Below are 23,413 nucleotides of genomic sequence, written 5' to 3'. Positions count from 1 at the left end.
GACTTCTAGTCAAGGAAATAAATATTTTGCAATCTATTATTTGCTTCTTTCTACATCTTCCATGAAATGCAAATTTCATGTTGTAAAATGAGTTAAGCTGTTGTTTTCTTTTCGATAAAAAAAATAAATTTTAATTCTATCTGATACACCGGCAATGAGTATATTTTTTTACATTTTATAATTCGAGAAATTACACCGATACGGTTAAACTACACACATTTGTACGTTAAAATTATGAATTCGCTCGCGTTTTGTATGCCCACGATATCAATGGAAAATGCTAGCTGGTGTATACAACGTGTAACGTATATCATCTACAAACTGTCCGACCAACATCAGGATATTCCCCTTAACCCATGTTGAATCTCACGTAGTCTACACCACTCACTAGTTGCCCGACTATGAATCGATCCATTCTACTTGCCGCGATTGTATTTTCCAGGAAAACATATTTATATATAAAAGCAAGGAACCAACGGCAGTATAGCCTCGTGATATATCCGTATGAGCCCACCGGGATCTAGTGAATGGTGGTTTTCGCAAAGTTCTTGAAAAATTACTTCTACGGTGAAAAATTGTAATACCATACTATATTTACTGGTTATTGTGTACCTTGAAAGTGTAACAAATTTTTTACACGTTTTTACTTTATCCTATAATTTCGACACATGCCGATATCGTGTTCAGAAGAGCGTTAATACGTAGTACAATAAATATTTATTTGAAGATGTAAATATAACTATTTTCTAATAATAATTGACAATTTGACGTTCGTACATACATTGATAAAATTGAAATGAGAAGAAATAATATAGCATCGATAGTTGAAAGTGAGAAAATTTAATTGAATTAAATTATGCATTGTTTTGTCTTTGTTCTTTATCCGCGTGTTCATTACATTTCAATTGAATGTTCTTATTTCATTATTACTCTCGTGTTCGCTCTTTAGAAGAACTGTTCTGCCTGATGTTTATTTTTACAAGAAGCAATAAGAAAGCTGAAAAAACGTAGATGAGCAAAGACTTCCAACACCGGACATTGCGTTCCGTAATTAAACGTGAGTGGCTCGTTAATTTAAAATTAAAAATTCCTTTCAGACCTGTCGACCATTCCTTTAATTTTATTTTCTGCGGTTACTCCGGATAGTTAGCTTTTAACTTTCACACTTACATAGTCGACACGCAACGCAAAAACTCTTCCAACCTTTGACAAATTTCATTCCCAACACATTTGGGAACAGCCAAAGCTTCAACTCTTTGTTGAATCTCAAACGTGGCTTTTAACTTCATAATGAAATTTCTAGTTTCTTGAAAACGAACTGGCTATAAACTTTTGCGGAAATGGTAATCAAGGAACATCGTCGATCCTTTTCACTTAACTTTACATTCTTCTTTTATCGCGAAATGATTAAAGTTCGAAAGATTGTCTCGGTGAATATAATCCCGGTTGATCAAAATTTGCATTCACGATTAAACTACTCTTTGGATTGTCTGTAAAATACCTTATCTTTATTATGCGAAGATAATAAAATGGCTCAGTAAAGTGTGGAAAAAACTCGGAGATTTAAAATTGCAGCAAAACATCGATAATTATTTTCAAATCTATCGACCACCATTCGTTACACCTCCACTACATCAAAATAACAAATTTTATTTATTTGAATTTCCATCGAATCGTTTTAAGGGTTTATTTTCATGAAAAATTTCATGTAAAATAAAACAGCAATGTAAAAAATAATACACTCGTATGTTGGAAACCCTGGATCAACGATTAAGCAATTAAGATGCAAATAATGTTCTGTTTTTACATTCAACGAAGGAAGAATTTAATCTACCAAGTATACTCCAACAAACGCAAACATTATGTTTCAAATAGTCTTGTATCTCTGATTGGTAACGCTCTTTGGATGTTCACAGAAACAATAATTTCCACACATCCGCGCGAAATAACGTGTACCGTAACAACATATTCTGATCCTATCTCCGATATAATGTACCTCTGTTCATAAGTTGCGTAAATTGTTGTATTCGTTTATCCGTGAAATTTCAATCTCCGTTCTCTGCCAGTGTCTCGGCAGCTCGTCAAAGTGGGAGTATAAGTTCACGGCAATGAAACTTGGTCGAGTAATGATAGAATTTTCCGCAAGAAGTTCGACTTACCGTAAGAATCCTTCATCCTGGCGTATCAATCACGGTAAGTAAAAATAGTGGTATACCGGCTAGATACAAGGTTCAGCACTTAGAACGACGATGTCAAACCTAACTGACACATCGATTCTATGCGCGGAACGTGTACAGCATTGGTCTCGTAATGCACCCAGAGTCCTTACACGATCGTTCTCGCATATCGAATGCAGCGTCCCGAACTTCCGTCATAATTCGAGCAGTTCAGAGACGACGGAATTATTAGCACGTGGCGTTGAGATAACCGATGGTATCGATCGTATCATAGAATTACACCTGACACGTTCGTGAATTTATAGCAGTGGTCCTTCTACGTAGCTCCGATTGGTCCCGAAACCTCCCCTCGGCTTCGTAAACAGTTCGTTTCGTTGAGAAATCAATTTAGGATAATACCGATCACGCCCCATTGATCGTAATCGCTCGATATTGAACCGCTCGTCGCGTTTCAATCTACCGAGCTGGAGAAGAATGTAGCGAATCGAATCAGAAACGCGTCCATTTAACGCAGCTTCGTGAGTTATTTCGCTGGAAATGTTTTTTCAATAATGCGACTGCCATCGTAGCGACGGACCGAAATTTCGAACACCGTTCCACGAGTCGATCTAAATTAATGGAAACAGTTGTTACCGATATACGGAGACGTGTCCGGTCGAACGATCGAATCGTTGATTTCCGGTTAGAAGGATCGGATCGTTGAATTCGGTTCGAAGGATCAAAATATCGATTACGGAGTGTTACTGTGTAACAATGGAGAAAGGTTCTTAGAGACAGCGAGGATTTCAACAACCGTGAGGTGTGATTACCTTAACAGTGTCAAGAACACATTTTGGCAGATTACAAAAAGCTTTAGAAACAATGTAGACCCGGAATATACCGGTCGAGTTAATTTTGCGAGCTGAAAAAACCCATAAAGTAAGCAGTTTTCACAGCAGAAAAATGCTAATAGTTGATTGGTGCATCCGTTAGTCGCCAAAATGCTATATAAGAAACATAGAGACGTGAAACGTTGACTTAACCATGGTATTGACCAGTACCGCTGTTCAATCCATATAATATTTCAACTTCAGCTGTCAATATGTTCGTATTAAAGTGATTCGTATTCAACTCGACTGGTTTAATTCAATATGCACTTGCGATTAATTCGACAACGTGAAGTGGAGCGATACCTGAAAGTATCTTTCATCGAGTTGCAAACTAGCGACTATTATTTTCGCACCGCACGTCGCAACACGGAGACAATCGATAAACTGTCCAAATCTCTCGTTTTGCTTCAAATTAATATCATAAAAACCACCTTTCATCGTTGCGACGATAGCGAGACGATGCATTTTTAATGCAGAACACACCGGCTGATATATCACTTATTATATTTAATAACACGATTGTACTACTTAAACGAGATATTATTAAAGTGACTTAGTTGTGATATAACTTTCACATATTATTTGTACCTGAACTCCGATGTGCTTTTTACAAGGTGGAATGACCCGATGTGTTCGGAGTCTACCGTATTTTACGTAAACTTTAACATTCTCTATTGCGAGGCGATGATGAAAATGCTCGTCGATGATTGACTTTAGTTTTTACGTGGACGTGAGTCCTGTGTTTCGTAAAATTCTTAAACGAGAGAAGAAACGTTAACTTTCCCTTTCTTAGTGTCTCAAGATTCCAAGACGACCGATTGTTACAACAATAATGTATGTACTGTGTACGGTGGTCTACGATCGGCCAGGAATCTCAAGTGTCCCTATTTCTCGGGCAATGTTCGAACCATCAGAAACGGTAGTTTCGAGGTTCTCGTTTGCTCAGAAGAGTCGATCGTAAATTATCGATTCGTCTTTGGTTATAACTAGCTTTCGCTTAACGTGATTAACCTATGAACTACGTGTCGATAACACGTCGATACAATTGTTACGCAAAATAAATAAACGCAATTGAAGAATCGTGCAAGGAGACACCTTTTCTCCTTTCCTTCGCGCTTCCGAACGAGAAATTTGTATCGCAAAGTGAATATTATCTACAACTGTGACAAAGACAGAATTATTATATATAAGTCAGATATTTTTGTCATTTAAATTCTATCGAGATTACATCACGAGATTCTAGACTAACAGGAATACGTTTGGAGAATCTGTACTTCGAAATCTATTTCATCGAGAACAAAGAACCCGCTGTGTCAGCGAGGCTGTCCCTTTAATGTCGCTTTTACTTGTACTCTGTGTTTTTCCCGGTAAAAGCTGCGATTCTATCGAGAACACTCCCCCGGTGGGACTTTTCTGAGATAATAGACAATCGACATAATTACACCGAATCGGCGCAGAGGGATATTCCAAAGAAAGTAGGATTGCCATAGGATTGCACGTATCGGGTAATTTTTTAGATATTTTTGTATCGATCGAATACGAATATTTCTACAAGTGGACTGTATTGAGAAATGATTACGAATACGCGATTTAAGAGAACGAAATTGATAAATCTTGACTACAAGAAACAACAAATGTAAATATTAGAATAATTAGTCATACGAAGTAACTGGGGATGTTTAGTATATTCCCTTTGTTTTCTTTTGGTATTAATCTCTCCTTTTTGAGAAATATACTTCGAGACTTTGTTATTTCGTAGGTGGATGTATTTTAAATACACGAGAAACATGACATTTACTTCTTCGAAGTTATTAGTAATTCGTGTCAAATGCTTTGCATACAATGTAATTTTAACGCGTAAAGAAAAACTATGAATATGTATAAGGGAAAGGAAGGAAGTGTTTATTAAGTTACATGAGGTTTGTAATTGCATATGGTGATAACGAATGCATTAATTCTCTTAACCGCGTGCAATCCTGACACGATGAAAAGGTATTATTATTTATACTCGTAATCTCCGTTTACTCGCCTTATAATAAAGATACAGTAATAAAGTCAAGGAGAACATTGTGCTCTTGTTATGTACTTATAATTTTTGGATGTACGAAAAAATTAATATTTCTTCCAAAGAGAACAAAATAGTGAAAGTTTCAACTCGAAACGATTCTTCCGTGACCACTTATTCTTATATTTATTTTATTATAAAGCAGCAAGTACTTTGATCGAAATAAATTTCTGCTACACTCTTGACTGTCTAAACATTTTTAGAGTATTACTTTTACACCGTTCGGTTTAAATTATCGTTCGTGCAAGTGAAGGTTGAAATGTGCCGACAGTAATCCACACTCGAGGCAAAAAGAAATTGAAAGGAACGAGATATTGGGTTAAATACCCGACCCGGTAAAAAAAAGCAACAGTTAGGAGACGAAAAAGGGGGCAAAAATCCACCCAAGATTAAGGCCTCAAAAGAGAGACGAGAGCTTCAAGTGCTGCACGTCGAGAGAAATCTTTTCCCCGGCGTATAAAAAGTCGAGTGAACCTTCAGAGGAACGAATGGCCAACGCTGCACAGAAATTTCACGAAGTAGTTTTAAATGCATGACGCTGTCTGCAGCATGTCAATCGTCATGTAAATTCTGTTCAATGAGTCAACAGTATTGATCGATAATGTATAATTCATGTATGAGTATATTAACTGCTATTTACGGCTAAAACGACGGCATGCATACCCATACCTAGTGTGAGCATGAAAATTATTGTACCAGCGAAGCGTAATTAATATCATCACAAATGTTTGTCGATTACAAAATAGAATTCTTTGACGTTCACGTGAACAATTTTTAAATTACGATACATTCTGTATCTTATACGCTATCGTTATAAATTGTTCCAATGTAATATGTATTGGAATAATAATTGCTCCAATACGATATTGAAATTAACCAGTGAAACAGTTTTTATCCGATCTTCTGAAGCCGATAAAATGAAGATAGAGCGCAAAGAAGCAAAAATCTCGAGTTTCTTTCAATTTTATATTGCCATTGTGTCGAACCTATTACACACTTATCTAACAGTAACTAGAGTCAGTAAGTGCTTATTGTCATCGTTTTCCAATACCAGGGAAACGCTCGGTACCACGTGAAAGATATCATTAACGCGAATTTCACGGAACAATTCGAAAGACGATAGTTCCAGAATCACTATCAAATTTCGATTATTCGATCTGGATCAAGATAAATTTAAAGTAAAGTCATGTAATGCATTTTAATTGTGGAACTGAAAATCAGTTAATGTTTTTAGTTAACATTTATCTCTTCAAAATTCATTATACCATGCTAATTATTCATTTCTATTACTTCGACTTCATTCGAGAATTTCTACTATTATACTTCATCGATTAAGATTTTCCTCGATATAAAGAAATCATTCGACCATTACTTGCTGATTTACTGCGGAAGAAAATTAATATTCTCATTCCGGAAGATCATTAAATTTTATTTCAAAATTTTATACAATACTTTTATCGTTTCACGTTACTTTACAAAAAAATTCTTGCTGCAACGAAGTTGTGGGATATATTTCCTGATAAACTTATTGTTAAATGTATTTTCGAAATATTTGTCTATAATTTATTTCTATAACACATGTATATGTTTATTGAGTACCTAATTATCAGCCGAAATCAGAATACAATTCCATCGCTTTTGAACGAATTTCAATAATTAATATTTTTTTAAATATTCTATTGTCTTTTATAAATTCATAAACTTTGTTCGTGCGTATGCATGCACTTAGGTATTTACATGCCTTATTCTTCGACTTTTGTACTTGCGCCTTACCTACGAGAACATAGATGCCGGGAAAACATCTAAGCCTTAGTTACACGACTCCATAGATTACGAAAATGTTAGCATGTATGTAAAGTTCAACTTTCAACTGCAATCAAACGTAATTTACATTAGTCCAAACACGTTACGTTTAAAGTCATAAAACGTACATTAAAAACAGGAAAATTCGGTTATTATTATACTTTTGTTTCAATACTGAATAAAATTTTCCCGGAGTACGAAAAAGTTTAGAATTTCACTCAGACCGCTCAATTGGAAGCCAGATTTTATTAATGAATTTTTAATTCCATTATATTTAATAATTCCCTGTAATAGTGAGGAATATGATGCTTTTAATTGAAACAAGAGAATGTACGAAACCAGGAATATTGTAAGTGGAAATCCCAGCAAATTTTAATTAACTTGAAAATTCAAACACAATTCACAATCAACTTACAATCAACAGATCCATGGTCAGGATTTTACCGACTCGTATTTATTAATATCGTTTATCATAATGTCACGGCACAATTTACAATTATTTCCTTACAGTGCCGTGCTTTCGGCTAATTTATCAACGTTTCAACAATCACGATCAGCATTAATAATCTTCCCCCTGGATTTCATTCCATTTGTAGCAGTTCGTCTTTGCAGAAATTAACCTCCCACTTAAGTTCAACTCTGGTGTTTCGTGACTCCAATAAATTCCCACTGACCGACTCCCGTTAATTAGAAGCAATTTTTTCTCACAGAGCTCCAACGGCGAACTTTCAAAATCAAATGTGAGAGATAATTACCCGGGGTAACAGAGTGAAAAATGGAGCTCCAGCGAAACAGAAAAATCATATCTAGCCGGCATCGCGCGAAAAGAATAGAATACTGCGATTTGTACGAGTAGTCCTCCGTTGAAAGTACATCGGACACACGGTAAACTATTCAGCAGCTGGACAATCATTGTCGTTGCAATGTACGCACCATTTATACGAAGTAACTCGCAAAATGTAATCACAATTTCTGAAAGGGATTTAATAAAAAGAGACAAAAAATTCATACAAACATTATTTATTATTTTGTATACCGAATTCACCCTTAAAGTTTAAGCAACATACTCCATTAGAAGAACTAGTGTCCTGGTGTACAAAGCATTTACAAATACATTATCACCCCAAGAGTTTTCGTTTCTCTTTTGGCAACACGAACAAATTTTTCAGGAAGAAATTATTTTATACAATTAACATATATTACGATCGATGGTTCATTCTTTCCAAGGACATGTTCTTGGAACATAAGTCCTCTTATTACTCTTATTATCTTATTAATAAATGGTCTTATACCAACTATTTATGATAAGATCCTGCACCAACTTTCGATACGTTACAAAAATGTGACTGTATAATTTATTAGAACAAGACTAATGAAACTTTTACTTACACCATATTGTCTTTTATCGTCTCAAATGGAAATGTGCGTTCTCCTTTCGAAAGTCGATAAGAATTAACTCACGTGTCCTTAATTCTCGTCCTTTCTCGTTGAAAATGAGATATCATCCTATCGATAAAACCATTTACTTTGCGCATATATATCTCCCACTGCGACACAAACGATAATGAGGTGGAATGGAAAGACAGGAAACGTTGACCAATGATTTATAAACGACATCGTATTTCATTGGATATGATTCCCTTGCAACTTTAGAAACTCGAGAAAATCTTACTTGGAATTTCTAATGTCGAATTCGGGAAATGCTCGTTCCTGCGATATCAAATTTTAATTGCTTACACTTGAGTATAATTTGAAACATACGTTACAATCGTATTTGAATTTAAATATTTTATCATTACGAATTCCCATTTCTTTTTTACGAACAACCTTTCTTCTTGAACTTCTATCAAAGAAGCGAACATGTTTTTATCGATATCCTAACGGAGTATAACAAACAAATTCAACGACCTCGATAACTATACCGTTCTGATTACTTAAGCTTGAGATATTTACGTCCGAAGACAATTGAAATTTTCTAAAAATTTCATACGTGCCCCTAGAAATAGTGTAATTTTGCCCTGAGAATTCTTTCCACAACAATGTTCGACGTATTAGATATAATGTCAATTGTATCGTTGCAAACGCAACGACTACTGAAATTCAGCTTGGCTATTTCAACAGGAGGATACCATTTCCAGGAATACGTTCAATTTCGAATCACGATGCTTACAATGCTGGCACGAAGCGCGAATACAATTCGACATCAAGATTCGGAAAGCTTAGGAAAGTAAACGATCGCGAAAGCAATCGCGATCGCTCGTACAATTTTACATCGTCGGGTATCAACGCGTAATTTTACAACAGAACGAATCGAGTGGTTCCCATCCCCTTTGCTCGTTACTTCCATCCACGATGGAAATTTGAGAAGAATCGGGGAAAACTTTTTTCCCGGAATTACGCCGATGGCCGCCCTAGTCATCGGCCACGAGAAATTCGCCACTCGGTGAAAATATCCCGGTGTCGGTGGAATTTGGCTCGAAACGAAGTTTCGGCCTCGGTCCTCGTGTAATTCCGCTTCGCCGAGGAAACGCGAGGCTGAGTCGCGCAATCGAGAGGAATCTCTCAAGATGGAGTAAAAGAGAACGAGGCAAGAACAGGCGGAAAGAAAAGTAACACGGCAAAGGATAAGACGAAGATAAGTCGACAGCGGAATGAAAAAGAGTAATGGAAAGGAGGCGAAAGGTGTTCGAAACCTTGGAATCGAGATCTCGGAAGATCCAGCGGGGCAGGGAATCAAGAGAACCTTATCTCGTCAGTAGGAAACAATAGAACTGCGATACATTAAAGAAGCGGGACAAACGCAACAACAGAACGAGGAAGCGTTTTATTGGAAAATTATTCGAGTGCACGATGTTACCAGATTCAACGCTAGAAGGGCATGCAAAAGTTCCAGTTTATTTCGTTACGTTTTCTGTACGGGATATATTCTGTAGTGTTGGGTGCCCAAATATGCGACTGCGAAATTTGCATACGCTTTTCATAATATTATCGGGCTCTTCCCTTTTCATACATATCCGTAGTGACGTACGAAACAGCACGAGCTTTATAAATGTCTAAAAAAATAATTTTCCTCTGCCAGTCGATATCAGAATCGTGTCTCATCGATCTTTCAAATAACGAGTAAAGAAATAACAAACGCATTGTACGGAGTGTGCGATACCGAAATGAATATCGAAAACATCTATCGTGTTCCTTTCGGTAAGTATCATCGGTGATACTCAAGCATCGAGCTTGATACGCGATAAGTGTCACACGAGTGGCACTTTTCGGTCGTCGAATTATGAAAAATATCCGCGCGTTTACAATGTGTGCACCCGATACGTTTCACCGACACACCCTATACATCGCAGAAAGGAGTGTCGTTTCGATTACTCGAGCCGGATGAAAGCTCTTCGAATGGAAAGCTTCTTCCCTGTCGGAAAGTTTTTCCTTTCCAATGGCGAAGCGACTTTCGTGTTCTCCAATATCGTGATCGGTTTCTCCGGAGAGTACGGAGCGCTCTTTCGTCGCCGCATTAATAAATAAGTGGCTTAATTATATTTTCTGGAACACCAGCCTTTTTATCCGATCCCTTTCATTCCCGCTTCATTGAACAGTTCTCGAGTTCCTCGGTCGATTCACGCTACGAGTTCAACCATAGTACCGATCGTGTACAATTGTACACGTGTATCGTCACGAAGTATCGATCGTTGCGGAACCATAATCTTGTAGGAATTTATCCACTGGCGGTTATTGTGAAACAAAGGTGAATAAAGTTTTAAGATATACGTATATCAAACGAGGTAGCAGTAGGAACGAAACATTAACAAAGCACACAAATTATAACTACGTAAACTACGCTATTCTTATTTCACGCGACACGGCACGCTTCGACTATTTTCCAACAATGGAAAATCTCTTCTCTCGCACCTTATATTCTCACATTCATTCCCTTTCATTCTAATCGTTAACCTCTTTCACTCCATGCATCTGGCCACGTTCGCCCAAAATTTCACAGTGTGACGCCATCTCGATGGCCCGTCTTTCACGCTTCGAAAACAGTCTTTCACTCGCTCATCTGTTCCAAACGTTTCAGATTTTCTCCGGACCACACGCAATTCCTTTCATATTCACGTATTACCACAATCTTGATAATGGCTCGGGATACAGCGATGATACCGGAACCGAATCTTATCCTTCTTCCTGTCTGGTTAGCTTGTCGCGCTATACGATATTCTTGTGGCGACACCTTCCATATTCGCCACCAGAGAGAAACCGATCGGTGATCGTTTCTCGCAAGTTCGGTATAATAGGTTGCTCAATAGATTTTGTCGTGCGATAAGAAATGAAGCTATTAGGTTCGTCCTTCTATTTTTTTAAATATAGTACTACTGTTTGATGAACATGTGTGAAGTTTCGTGTAAATCTGTCGACTCGTTCGTATATTTACAGTTGTTCAAAGTTGAAGTATCATAGTATTTTTCTACAATGGAAAAAACGACAAAACTTATCGAACAACCTAGTATATACGATCCTCACCGATCTCTCAATATCCCGGTGTATAAGACAGGGCTTGCTACGAGGGTAATTCCAGAAGCACCCAACTTGACTAACTAAGGAAATTACTAAAAGAGAAAATACCAACTTTATAAAATTTAAGTTTGACGACGCTACGTCATTTAGTACTTGTTTGGCAGCCGTCAATAGTGAATGCTCTCAGTGAATTTGTAAACATGGAAAAAATTGGTTACCGTTATGCGAACGATACTTTCATACGAAAGGCCTCGCTCTAAACGATGTCAAAGCGGAGCTAGATTCTACTTTGGAGTGTCTGCTTCTTTGTTTATAACAGTAAAATATTGGATGGCAGAGTTTAAACGAGGCCGTACGAGCTGTCAAGACGAACATCGTCGCAGTGGTCGACCAAATGGTGTGACTACGTCTGAAATGGTGAGAAATATCCAAAAGATAGTATTGGATGGACCGTCGACTAAAAGTGTGCGAGACACAAAATAATACACGTCGCATATCGACTGAAAATTTGGACATGAGAAAGCTGTGCGCAAGATGGGTTTCGCGATTATTCACAATGGAACAAAAGCAGCGTCGTGAGGATATTTCAATCGAGTGTTTGGCGAGGTTTCACAGAAATAAAGCCGAGTTTTTGCGTCGATTCGTAACCATGGATGAAACATTGATGAGTGTACCAACAGGCCCGGGATGAAACGCTTTCCCTTCCTTTTCCTATTAACACTCGCTCTTTTATCATGCGATCGTTGCACACAAGCTTCGATACAAATGTGTGATTCTTTTCGCTACGATCGTGTGTCCGTCTTCGTTGTTTTCGTTTGTTCTCCATTGGAAAAATAAGTCTTAGATCTGATGTAAACGAGTGACTCTCTTCGCACGATCGCACGTTGTTCCTTATTCTTCCGATTGAAGATAATCTGAAACAACGAAAACAGATATACGATAAAACACACTTACGTAATGTTCAACGTCGTTACAATTTTCGAGATGCAGTAGTTTTCGGTTATATTAAATAATTGTCCGGTCTGGATGAAATATAATCGTTAACAAAAATATGGAAGAGAAAATTGTTACGACACGTTGCTAAAGCGCAAAATTAATTAAGAAGACATAAGAATTAATTATTAATTTAATTAATAAAGAATTTACACTGCCCTACATTCGGCTGCACCTGGAGAAATTTCCAAGTCGCCTTTAGACCTTACTTGGACGTCCAGATGTACACCTTACGCCTCCCGTGATCGAGAAACCTTCGCATGCTTCATAGCCATCAATCCCATGCTATTTTACTGCTTTTAGCATACTTTTTAACCACCGAACAAAACTATAGAAAAATCAACGTACGAGCCAACAAAAATCAAACACACACATTGAAACGTACCTCAAGCAGCAGACATTAGTTAAAATAGTCTCTCCTTTGATCACAAATACAAGCACACTATATAACAGTCGTATTAATTTTCATTTACACAAATTCAATTAAACGTGCGAAGATGCGCAGCATCGCGATATATTTTCAAATACTACGCGTTGTAACAATGAGTTCAAAGAAAGTCAGGCGCGGAACAGCGAGGATTAAGGGACATGAAGTAAAAGAAGAGCGGTTGGAACGAGTCTGTTATCGATTTGTCATGCGTCTGGTTGCGATATCGCGTCGTAAACGACTCGTTTCGATACAAGACCACTCACCTTGATTATTAACCCCGATAATGTTAGGCTCGGTCGTGAATTCGCGGATCTGTACGCGTAAGTAACAGAAGCTCGATCCAAGGAGAAGAAACCTCCCCTTCTTTTTGCTTCGTTCTAAGGAGCTAATAGATATTAACGAGGCAGCTACTTAGTTACGCTTCGTTAACGGCGCTCAGCAGCAGTCAGGCATTCTTAACCAGAAAATTGAATTAATAGTCATTAGTTCGAGTTATGGAAGGATTGGTAGCACCGTTCAATCTATCGTGATCGGATAATGTTTGCGGTATCAAAGATGCTTTATCTTTGAGGCGAGGAATATCGTCAGATGTTCCTGTATAACACGGTAAGGTAAAGAGAACACATTTATTCGCTAGGAAACAAAAACGACGGTTCAATCGCTACGAAATAAAAAGAAATTTCCAAGTACGAGCGTATCCTGTCTTTAGTTACGGGATATTGAACGCTTTAACGTGTCTCAATGCTCTTAGCAATTATGTAACATGTGAAACGCGTGACGTTCACTATCAAACTTTTTGAAAGCAAAGTTCGTGGTCTCGGTTGCACCGATAAACCTTGTGGCCTCGTTTTGCAAACTGTAAACCAAAAACATGTAAATTTTTGTCTGTTAATAATTAATCGCGCACGTGAAACGAATGAAAGAATCGATACTACGTATAACGAAACTGGATTTTATCGTTGGTTCTAAATATAAAGAATTAGACGAAAATGTCCTTTAAAAATTTACCTGTTTTGTTTATGGTAAAAAAAAATTCACTTTGCGTGTCCAGTATCGACAAAAAAATTTCTCAAGGATCACCGTCTATTTTTTCGTCATCAAGATGTAATTTCCTTTATTTTTCGACAAGCCAACGCAAATTGGACCTGGAGGAATCGGATTCTGCAGCTCTTTATTAATCACTCTGATATTTTGTCGAAGGTCTACATTCGCTAGGGATTCGATAGTTAACGAGACTCGATAATTCCAGTTCAAAGTTGTTTGACGATAACGATGAACCATTCGATCCAACCTCGATGAAACTAAATCAAGGCAACGATTTTGATCCGACATAGCAACCGTACAATTACCGGCGATCGTCACATTTTCGTTGGTTTTTCGTCGGCAACGATGGGACGAATCGAGATGTTTGATATCCGTATTTTCCGATTGAATACCAAATAGAGTATTTGCACGTAGTATGCTAATTAATAGTCGGGAAGGACTTGCCAAGAGACTAACAAATATTAGTTAACCCTCCTATATTTATTCAAATTCAATACTCAAAATTGTATGGAGAATTTTTCGCGATCCCTTGAATTCTAATTTCAAAGTTCGAGATCGGTTTAGTCGGTTCGGTCGATTATCTCTCTTACACAAAATATTATCGCCTCTAAACTCTGGTACGTATGATTCTCTTCACGCGTGTTTTTCTTATTGGCTAGAGCCGCGGAAAACTGTTGGTTTTCTGATTCCAGATTGGAATTGTGTTGAACTCAAATGGCAAAAATGACTCGAGGGTGAATTTCCTTTCTATCGTCGGAAATTGGTATCTAAAGTACCAAGTGTCCCATGCTCGATGATTCGAAACGATGGTAGAAATAATTATTTCAAATCGGGGCCTTTCCACTTGTGATCGAAACTAGAAACGCGCATTGCTAAGCGATCGGACACTCTTATTTAAAAAATTGCCTTGTGTGTATTACGATTGAGAAAAAAAAGTCAAGAGTCCGCAAAAATCATATACGTCGTCGAGCAGCTTCGAACACTTCGAACTCGGTCGAATATTATCGAAGAAACGTCCCGTGCCGAATAGACGAGTCGTAGTTGTTTCGCGAAGAATCGAACTGCGGTGTTTTACCCGTATCGTAAACCTGGTAGGCTCGCTACAATCTTAATGCCGGAATTGTCGAAACGTTTCGCATTAAACGATTCCGACCACGTTTCGAGCTTCGGGCAACCTCCATCCATATTTACACGATTATTGCGGCCACTCGTCGAGCTCGGGCAATTCCCAGGACCTCGTCGACGAAACAAGCAGAGTCGTAGCGTTTGGCAGAACGTTCGGAGACCAATGGAATAAAAGAAAAGGACCCTCGAAGATGCTTCTCGCATCCGGTCGATAATTTATTCAAAGAGAGGGGATAGTGGGGCAGAGATCTCGCAACTTTCCTCTGTTCGCACTCCGGAAGAGCGAAAAGGAGAAGAAAGCAGCGCTTTCCGAAGAGCAGGATGAAACGAGAGCACGACGAAGGACCTCTGAATACCAGCAATCTGCTATTCCATCAATCTTGAGCCTCGAGAAAGCAGCGAACTGGATTTGGCAGCTCAACGTTTCTCGGCCTCTTCTACCGTTCTTAGTCCCCCTTCTGCATTTTTTCCGCTTCATTCTATCCCACCCACGTTCCACCTTCATTCTTTATTCTCCATTACTTTCTCCCCGGGTCCCCGTTCATCTAGAATCCTTCGCTTCTTCGCTTTGTTCGTTTCATATTTTTCGCACTGTTTCTCAACCTCCTCCTCGCGGTTTTATACTTTACAAAGCATTCTCTCCCCCTTCGATACTTTCCAAAGAAAAAGCGTCCGTTGTTCGGCTGACGAATCGAGAAACTGCCTCTCGGGAACATCGATTAAGGGATAGGTCCATCGTCAAGGACTCGATGAAGCAATTTGTGAAATTAATTCTTCGATTCTATAGATTTCGGTAGTACGGAAATCTTCTGTGTTCAATATGTACCAGGTTGTTCGATAAGTTTTGTCGTTCGATGAAACTCATCGAACAACCTATTGAATAACTTTTGACGCAGAGATCTCGCAAAGTTCACGGAACCAATTATTTGGCGAATGAAAATTGTAATTCATACCGTGACGAAATATTCATTCGTGACATAAATGAAAAGAATGCGAATGACAAAGATTGAAATTCGAAATACGATATTTAAATAATGTTAACAGTATAGGTGAAAGTAACGCAAATAACGAGAATTCGAATTCGAGGTACAGTGTTTCGAGTTTGAATATTTAAATGATATAGAGTGTTTCGAGTTCCGATGCGGAGTTCGCGGTTCGAGCGAAAAGTTCTACATCTGTCCAATGTGAGGGATGAGGAGGATTCGACGATCAAACTCGGTCGATTACGTATCGACGATCTAATTCTCCCTCCAGGCACACATTTTCTGGATATGTAGATGGAGGCAGAAGATCTACCAGTTACATTTCGGAACAGTTTCCGAAATGTGCAACGCCTACAGGCCTGATGACACCGTTCAGCGTACAGGTTATGCAGACACGTTGCACAAGCGTCCCTTATTTCGAAGAAACTTACCCATACGTCGTTGTTTTCCCCCGCTGCATGCGAGTTTACGATGTGCCAATTGTTGTTGCGAACGTTACAGCTGGTCCCGTTTTTAGAAAAAGTTGGTCGATCATTTCCAGCTGAATACGAGTCATTTGTAACATTTAACAAATGAAATATGTACATTAAGTAGTTAATTTTTTTAATCGCCCACAACAGGGCTTATTTAAAATGTTCGTTTCGGCATGTGAATTTCTTCACAATTTAACGTACAATAGACTTGCTACTGTTTATGAATTGTGCAATTTCTTTGCACGATTTTGTATACCACTTCGCCAATGTAATAAATATACTGTAAATACTGTAAATATCGTTGAATTATTTTCTAATTTTACCGATACAATTTTAAATCTCCTTACTGTACGTACTCTACTGTTTAATGAAGATATTACATTTGTTGAAAGTTGTAAGTGTAAACGTACGAATAGTCTCGTGTATGCAAACGGTGTCAGTGACGTTCTAAAAGATTGCGTTGTTCATATCGTAGTACAAACTCAACCACGTGTCATTAAAATAATCTTTACCGTTTAAAAATATATCAACTACCTATTTACTTATGGACGATTTTTTAATAAAACGATAAAGAACTACTAAAGAACTTTTGAAATAGAACAAGTGAATATCGTTCTTTATAATTTAAAATCGGACACCTTGTGTAGAAATATACAATACGTACAGCAGTGCGAAAATAATCGCTTCCGATCGTTCGATCGAAATGGGTCCTTGATCTCTCGACCATGTTACGAATGAATGCGTATTGCGAAGGAGATAGTATCATTAACACCGTATTATATACCTTTCGAGAAATTGAAACCTCGAGATAATTAGTTGGTATCCGGTGAAGAGGGAAACGTAGCGAGGTACGTAGCAAAAGGTAGAGGTGGAGGATAGAGTTTATTACCAGAAATTAGAATTCATTTTGACGAATTTATTTCAGCCGAACAGAACTTTTTCGAGCGCTCTTCGTTTATGTTGTTTAAATCGATCATTGCTACGTTTTACAGGACAATACAATGAAACATTACAAGGTTTCGGTTCGATTTGAATGCTTTAACTCCTAAAAGAGAAATAAGAGTTAATACGAAACTGAACAGAGTAATGGAATACTCGTCAATGTTCACTTTATTGGACGATTCTGTGGGTCGTACTTTTTTACAAACGATGGGACAACTCTCACAGGTTCAAAGATGGCGTATAATGTTCAATTTCTCGGACAACCGTTGAGTTTTGCGTATCTATAGTCGAGATTACTTTACCTTGTAATCGCTACGCCTTGATGAAATTTGTCTTTAATGTAATTACAGATCGGCTACGTTGTACAATTAATTAATACGCAATTTAGTGCCGTCAAAGGCGTAATATCAGATATTCTCGTTACATCTGACGGCATGAATAATCAGAAACAGGAGTGGCGTCATCCTGTATATACAGTTAATATTGTCAAGCAACCCGGAATCGTGTATGTAAATTTTGACTCGATGCAACGTCCCATACCGTAGACATTTTTGCGTGTTCTACACTCAGCTTGCTCGGAATGTCTCCCGTAACGTTCCAATGAATAGCTCACGGACCGTTCATCGAAGCCGTCAAAGGAAACGAGCTTTAAAAGCCTCCAGTTGAACATTTAAATCCTTTCTGTCATACTTCGTGCGAAGTATGGTGAGTCCGGATAAATGCAAACTCATCCGCGGCACAAAGGTGCGGCTTTCTAAGTTCCTTAAAGTGAACTAATTGGAGAAACTCGTAAATGTTAAACGCCCGTATAATCAGGCGAATTAATTCCTTACTTGCGCGTGTCGAACAAAGTGCGCGTTTAATAGGGCGAATTAATTGAGAAACTATTCACCGACAAAACGTGCGTATATTTCACCGTGTGACAGGTGACGATTATTTCAGACACCCGTCTGTGTAACTTCAGCACCGATTGATCTTCCGAGCGAGCCTCTCGTGACTAGAGATACAGATCGACTGACCGGAGTGACAATTGATTGCATTCCAACTCCGAGTGGCGACTGATTGGAGATTAACCGAAGACCTATCGCCGGGAACGTAACTGCTTGTAAGCTTTCCAAGCGATAAGTAATCGAATCGAGCTAACGACTAGTCGTAAGTATGTCTCGATTGTATCTAACCATCCCGATTGTCGACCGGTGAATGGCGATCAAAGTTGCGAGCACCGTTGCGGACACCCAAGTCGAGCGAGTATTCGCGCTTCTTGGAATTGTACGAAACAATTCTCGATATATTTTTCGCGATCGATATCTTCTATAATAACCGAAGATGCACAGCTTCGTTGAGACGAAATAATTGATACGATCGGTGCGATTAATCGTAACAGATCAACAACAATTAATCATACCGGATCAACCACGACAGATTTCGAAACGTTTCTTTAATTCATGAATTATTTTCTCCTTTGAAACGATACACGAATAAACGTATTGCGCGTTCCTTTTATAATAAATGCCTAAATAATTCAAATGAATGTACATTAGGACGGTCTTTACTTTTCAATCGTCAAATTTTCACCAAGAATAACCAAGGTCCTAATATACACGATTAATAAAATAAAAATTTGTTCCTTTGATTACAAGACTGAGAGAATAGAACGGTACACGTGGACTTACAGTAAGAAACGAATACGACGTAACGTTGAACGACAGAATTAATCGTGAAATTTTCATCGCGAATAAAATACGATCGATCCAATTTCGCTGCGTCGATAGGGCGGTTTCTTTCTTCCGGGTAATTCTCAAGTTTCCGATGTCTCGAGTTTAAACGACCGCAATCGCCGAACTGTGGACGCATTCGAGTCAAAAATAGGAGATGATCTCCGGACCAACCGTGCCGTAAATCTCGCCCCGGGCAAGCAATGGCGCGATTTAGATAGCTGCGGCGATCTCTTTGCACTTTTATACGAGATCCCTTGTTGTTACTCGATCGCGTACGTCTCGGGATTCGAAATCCCACAATGTCCACCAACATCAACGGAACGAATTCTCTCGGGTGATCTCGCACTGATAGACGAACGAACAGTCCCGTCCGCGATCGCAGATATCGTAGAATTAGCGATGAAAAGAAAATACCAACGGAAATCTTCGCGAAGTAGTAGCACGAATGCTGTTCGTAAAATTAAAAATAAATAAACCACGGAGAACGTACACCTAACCCAGACCCATTGAATTTGTGGCAAAAACCCTAGATGTATAGACGCTCGCGAAATAGGAAAATTTCACACCGAGCATTTCGCGTTTGGTGGATGCACCCCAATGGACGAAATATCAGGAACAAAGAAGATATTGCACAATCAGTCGTATAAATGTATGCGTACGCGTTTAATTTTGCGTGAAATGCCGTAGTTTACAAAGAATGTACGAGGATGTAGAACGTGTTCGCATTTACAAAGTATCAAGTTTTGTCGTACCAATATGCAACGTTGGGAACAATTTTCGTACACTGTAACATACCGATCGAGCTTTATAAATATTATTCTCACGGAATACCTGCAGTTTGAACCTATAAACAATCCACCAGCCATAGGATTACCTATATCTTAGCTCTTATCTTATCTTACTTCTCGTATCTTCCATAATATTGCTGATTTACCGTATACGAGCACTCTCGCAACAGTACGCGTATTGAAAAATTTCTATTACAGAGTCTACGCGAATGTTCCGTCGTTTTTTCAATTTATTTATTACGGTGTTGCAACTTGGACGGATAATGAGATCGTTCGTGATGCAACGTCTATTAATACCTAGAACTGGTTGGCATTATGTAAGCAATTCGTGCGTTTGGTTTACACGAAACTTTGCGCTTGTTAATCGAAGATATTCAGATCGTATCCACGACTTAGAATGGAATTCTTATGAAAGATTTCGATGTTGAATTGAAAAAAATATTCTACCAAACTGTTCAATTTTATATCGAACCTTTCTTAAGTTGATAAATATAAAAAGAAGATTAAATTATCCCCATATTTAACGGTTTATACTACAGTGTTAAGATTTAGTTGAAAATTGTGACTCCGGGCACGCAAACGAACGATAAACGTAAGCAATCCGCACAGTGGTCGAGAATCGCTTTCTACGAGTTAAGTAAACAGTCGACGTTTACAGAAATGGATCGCGAGAAAGATTAAAGAAATTAACCAAGAACGAAAATTACATCGACCAAGCTCGAATGCGTGAATCGTTCGAAAGCAACTCGATCGAACAAAAACGCGAATCACGGCGGAGGAAGAATGCAGAGATGCATATAAATGCAACGACTGCCTCGTTGGTACCTAATTAAGACTCCGCAATCTCGCCTCTGGCGAAATGCTGAATCGTAAATGGCTCGTCATTCGTTCGGTTCCAGCATCCTCGAATAAACACGGAACTACCGAGGTCCCGGTAATGTTTCCTAACGAGCGAACGATCTTTTTGAATCCCGAGAACCAACGTTTCCCGGTCTTTGCAGAGCTATTAGCCGCTGTCGATGCGACGATGCCTCAGCGGGAGCTTGCATTAGCTCCCGATTCAATTTCAGTCGAATGGTTTACCATCCGACTCATTCATCAACATCGAAATCGAGATACTTCGATTATGTGGCGTGAATAATTTAGGCAGTCGTGTTTATCGACAAGGAACTCGGTTCGTCTACAGTTTGCTTATTTAGAGTATCGAGGAGTTTGCAGAGTACACGCGCTTTCGAATATATTATACGTACCTTTGCGCGTGTGTGATAAATACAATGAATTTGCTTATTAAGTCGCAAAAAGTTCACGAGTCACGCAGCATAACCTACCGTGCCATATTCGGTGTCCATTTCAAATATCGATGGATCAATTATATCCGAGACAGCATCGCGATACTATTTGTAAAAAAAGATCAGTCCATTTGTGGTAAATGTGCAAAACGAAAGGAATGTTTCCGTTCCACGAAGGTAACCACGGAGGACGAAGCTACGACGTATTCGTAAAAATATCTTTTTCTTATCCCCGGGTTCTCCGATTTCGACGTTGGATGTCTACGATTTATCAGATTTCGGTAGCGTTGTTCCAATCTTCGGATAAATCTGGCTTCGTTTCGTTTCGAGTTTGCTATAAATTCCTGCCCGGGCGAAAATGCAGCTACCTTTTCTCAACACCCACGTCGAGTAAATAAAAGAAAGACGACCGTTGACGGGAGAGGAAAAAATGTAAGTACGGAGAAAATGGTGATGCCACTCTGTCAGTTTCCCTGGGAATACGCATGCATCGACTCGAGGCTCGTCGCCTCGCGACCGTAATGGAATGCGTCTGATGCATCTCGACCGGAGTGTCTGCGTGTGCGTGAGAGAGATTTTATAAGAAAGAAAGAAAAAACAGTGCCCTTAATATCTCAATGCCATCGAGGATATGTTATCGGCATCCGAGACGACGACTATAATGTAGAATCCATTTCGCGGAAGTACTCGGAGGAGTCGCAAAACTTTACGACCCGTGACTTCACGCGTGATGGTGCTGAAAAAGTAGGGGGCGCCACCGGAAAGGGCCGGCTGTTTGCCCTCGCACTCGACGAAATTTTCCGCCACGCGCACAGAATTCCTATTATCGTCGATCTTCGTTCCACCCTCGATTCGAATTGAAAATCAGATCTCGCCTTGCAGGGCCAGGACACGACGAAATGTGGCCTGCGCGCGAACGTTGTCGGAATTTCTTAGCTCTTGGGATCTCTCTTGTCTGGGTTAGGTTCGAAAACACAATACTCGAGACTGTCCACTTTTCCTACTCGTCGAAATAAAAAATTGTTTACGCGACACGCGCATCCCGAGGAACGACGAATGCGAAGTTTTCGCGCGCTGCTCTCTAATCGTATCTTTTCGCAGAATCGAAGTTTTTCCTATAAAATTAGGAATCTTTTTTCAAAGTGCGATCTATTTTTGAGACCGCTCTCTATTTATATTTCCTATGTAGAATATACTTTGATATTTACATTTCTACTCGTACGTGCTATTCTCATTTATATTTAAGAAACTAAGGAACATTTTGGGACAGCTATGAAACACGTGTCTTGAAATGGACGACTTGCGTATCGTTCGAAAGGTCTTGACTCGAAATTGTATCGTTTCGAGATTCCGAGTTAACCCACTCTCGATTCGGACGTTACCAAACATTTATTGTAAACGTAAATCTGATATATACGAAAAAGTGTAGTATATACGAATGCACAATTATAGATTTTAAAAGAAATTTACTCCGACGTTTTAACCGATATAAATCCTTTATTGACTTACGTGCTCCTGCAGTCGTGTAGCGATTGTTACTCGCTATTCTCGCTTCCAAGAATTTTGGTCAATCAGGGACACTAACCCTATCCGATAAGATCGTCCTACTTTACCTCCTCTGTTATACTATTGCGGCGTACCTAGACATTCTACTGTAACATCAATGAACACGTTCGACTAATAGGAGTGTAATCTCACCCTTATCGATCTTCTCGTTATCGATAGAATTCATCGGCACGGACGGTCAGTCGACGATATAAAAATTTTAATAATTCGGTTAAAATAATTTCAACCGATCACACGGTTAGAACGTATTTTATGCCAACGGTATAGAAAATTTCTAACAGCGCGATAATTGAAACGACACTGAAATTATATTAACCGAACGATTTCAAGTTTGCACGTGTACGTACCTTTGTTTTTTCGCTTCGCGAGAAATTTAAATAAATCGCCATCGATGATTTCTTACGGTGCGCAGACGCATGTTGCGCAAACATTTTTCTTTTCCAACGAGTACCAAAAATGGCCACTTTCGAACACTATCTGTTGTAATTGCGGTTTCTCTGTCGAGGGACGACCGTTATATTTCTAAATTGTAACGACAGCGGTGTACGAGGAACGAGATAAAAGTCGACTGTAAATGGAAGCAATGCGTATCCCCGATGCGGAATAGAGGTGGTATTAAAACTTCGCAATATCCTT

The 23,413-nt window shown here is 38.8% G+C and overlaps 1 protein-coding gene and 1 long non-coding RNA gene across 2 annotated transcripts in view; one reads left to right on the top strand and one right to left on the bottom strand.

Moving 5' to 3' along the window:
* LOC143153410 (uncharacterized) overlaps nt 1-23,413 on the top strand; it is a 182,456-nt gene that overhangs the window by 75,167 nt on the left and 83,876 nt on the right. The window lies entirely within an intron of this gene.
* Nucleotides 7,944-23,413, bottom strand: part of LOC143153391 (uncharacterized) — a 127,284-nt gene continuing 111,814 nt past the window's right edge. The window contains exon 6 of the long non-coding RNA XR_012993807.1: nt 7,944-12,340. This is a non-coding gene — a long non-coding RNA (uncharacterized LOC143153391). The remainder of the gene's footprint in view (nt 12,341-23,413) is intronic.

Source organism: Ptiloglossa arizonensis, chromosome 12, assembly GCF_051014685.1.
Source record: "Ptiloglossa arizonensis isolate GNS036 chromosome 12, iyPtiAriz1_principal, whole genome shotgun sequence".
NCBI classification, from domain to species: domain Eukaryota; kingdom Metazoa; phylum Arthropoda; class Insecta; order Hymenoptera; family Colletidae; genus Ptiloglossa; species Ptiloglossa arizonensis.
Note: the sequence above shows the minus strand (reverse complement) of the source record. Positions and strands in the feature narration are given on the sequence as shown.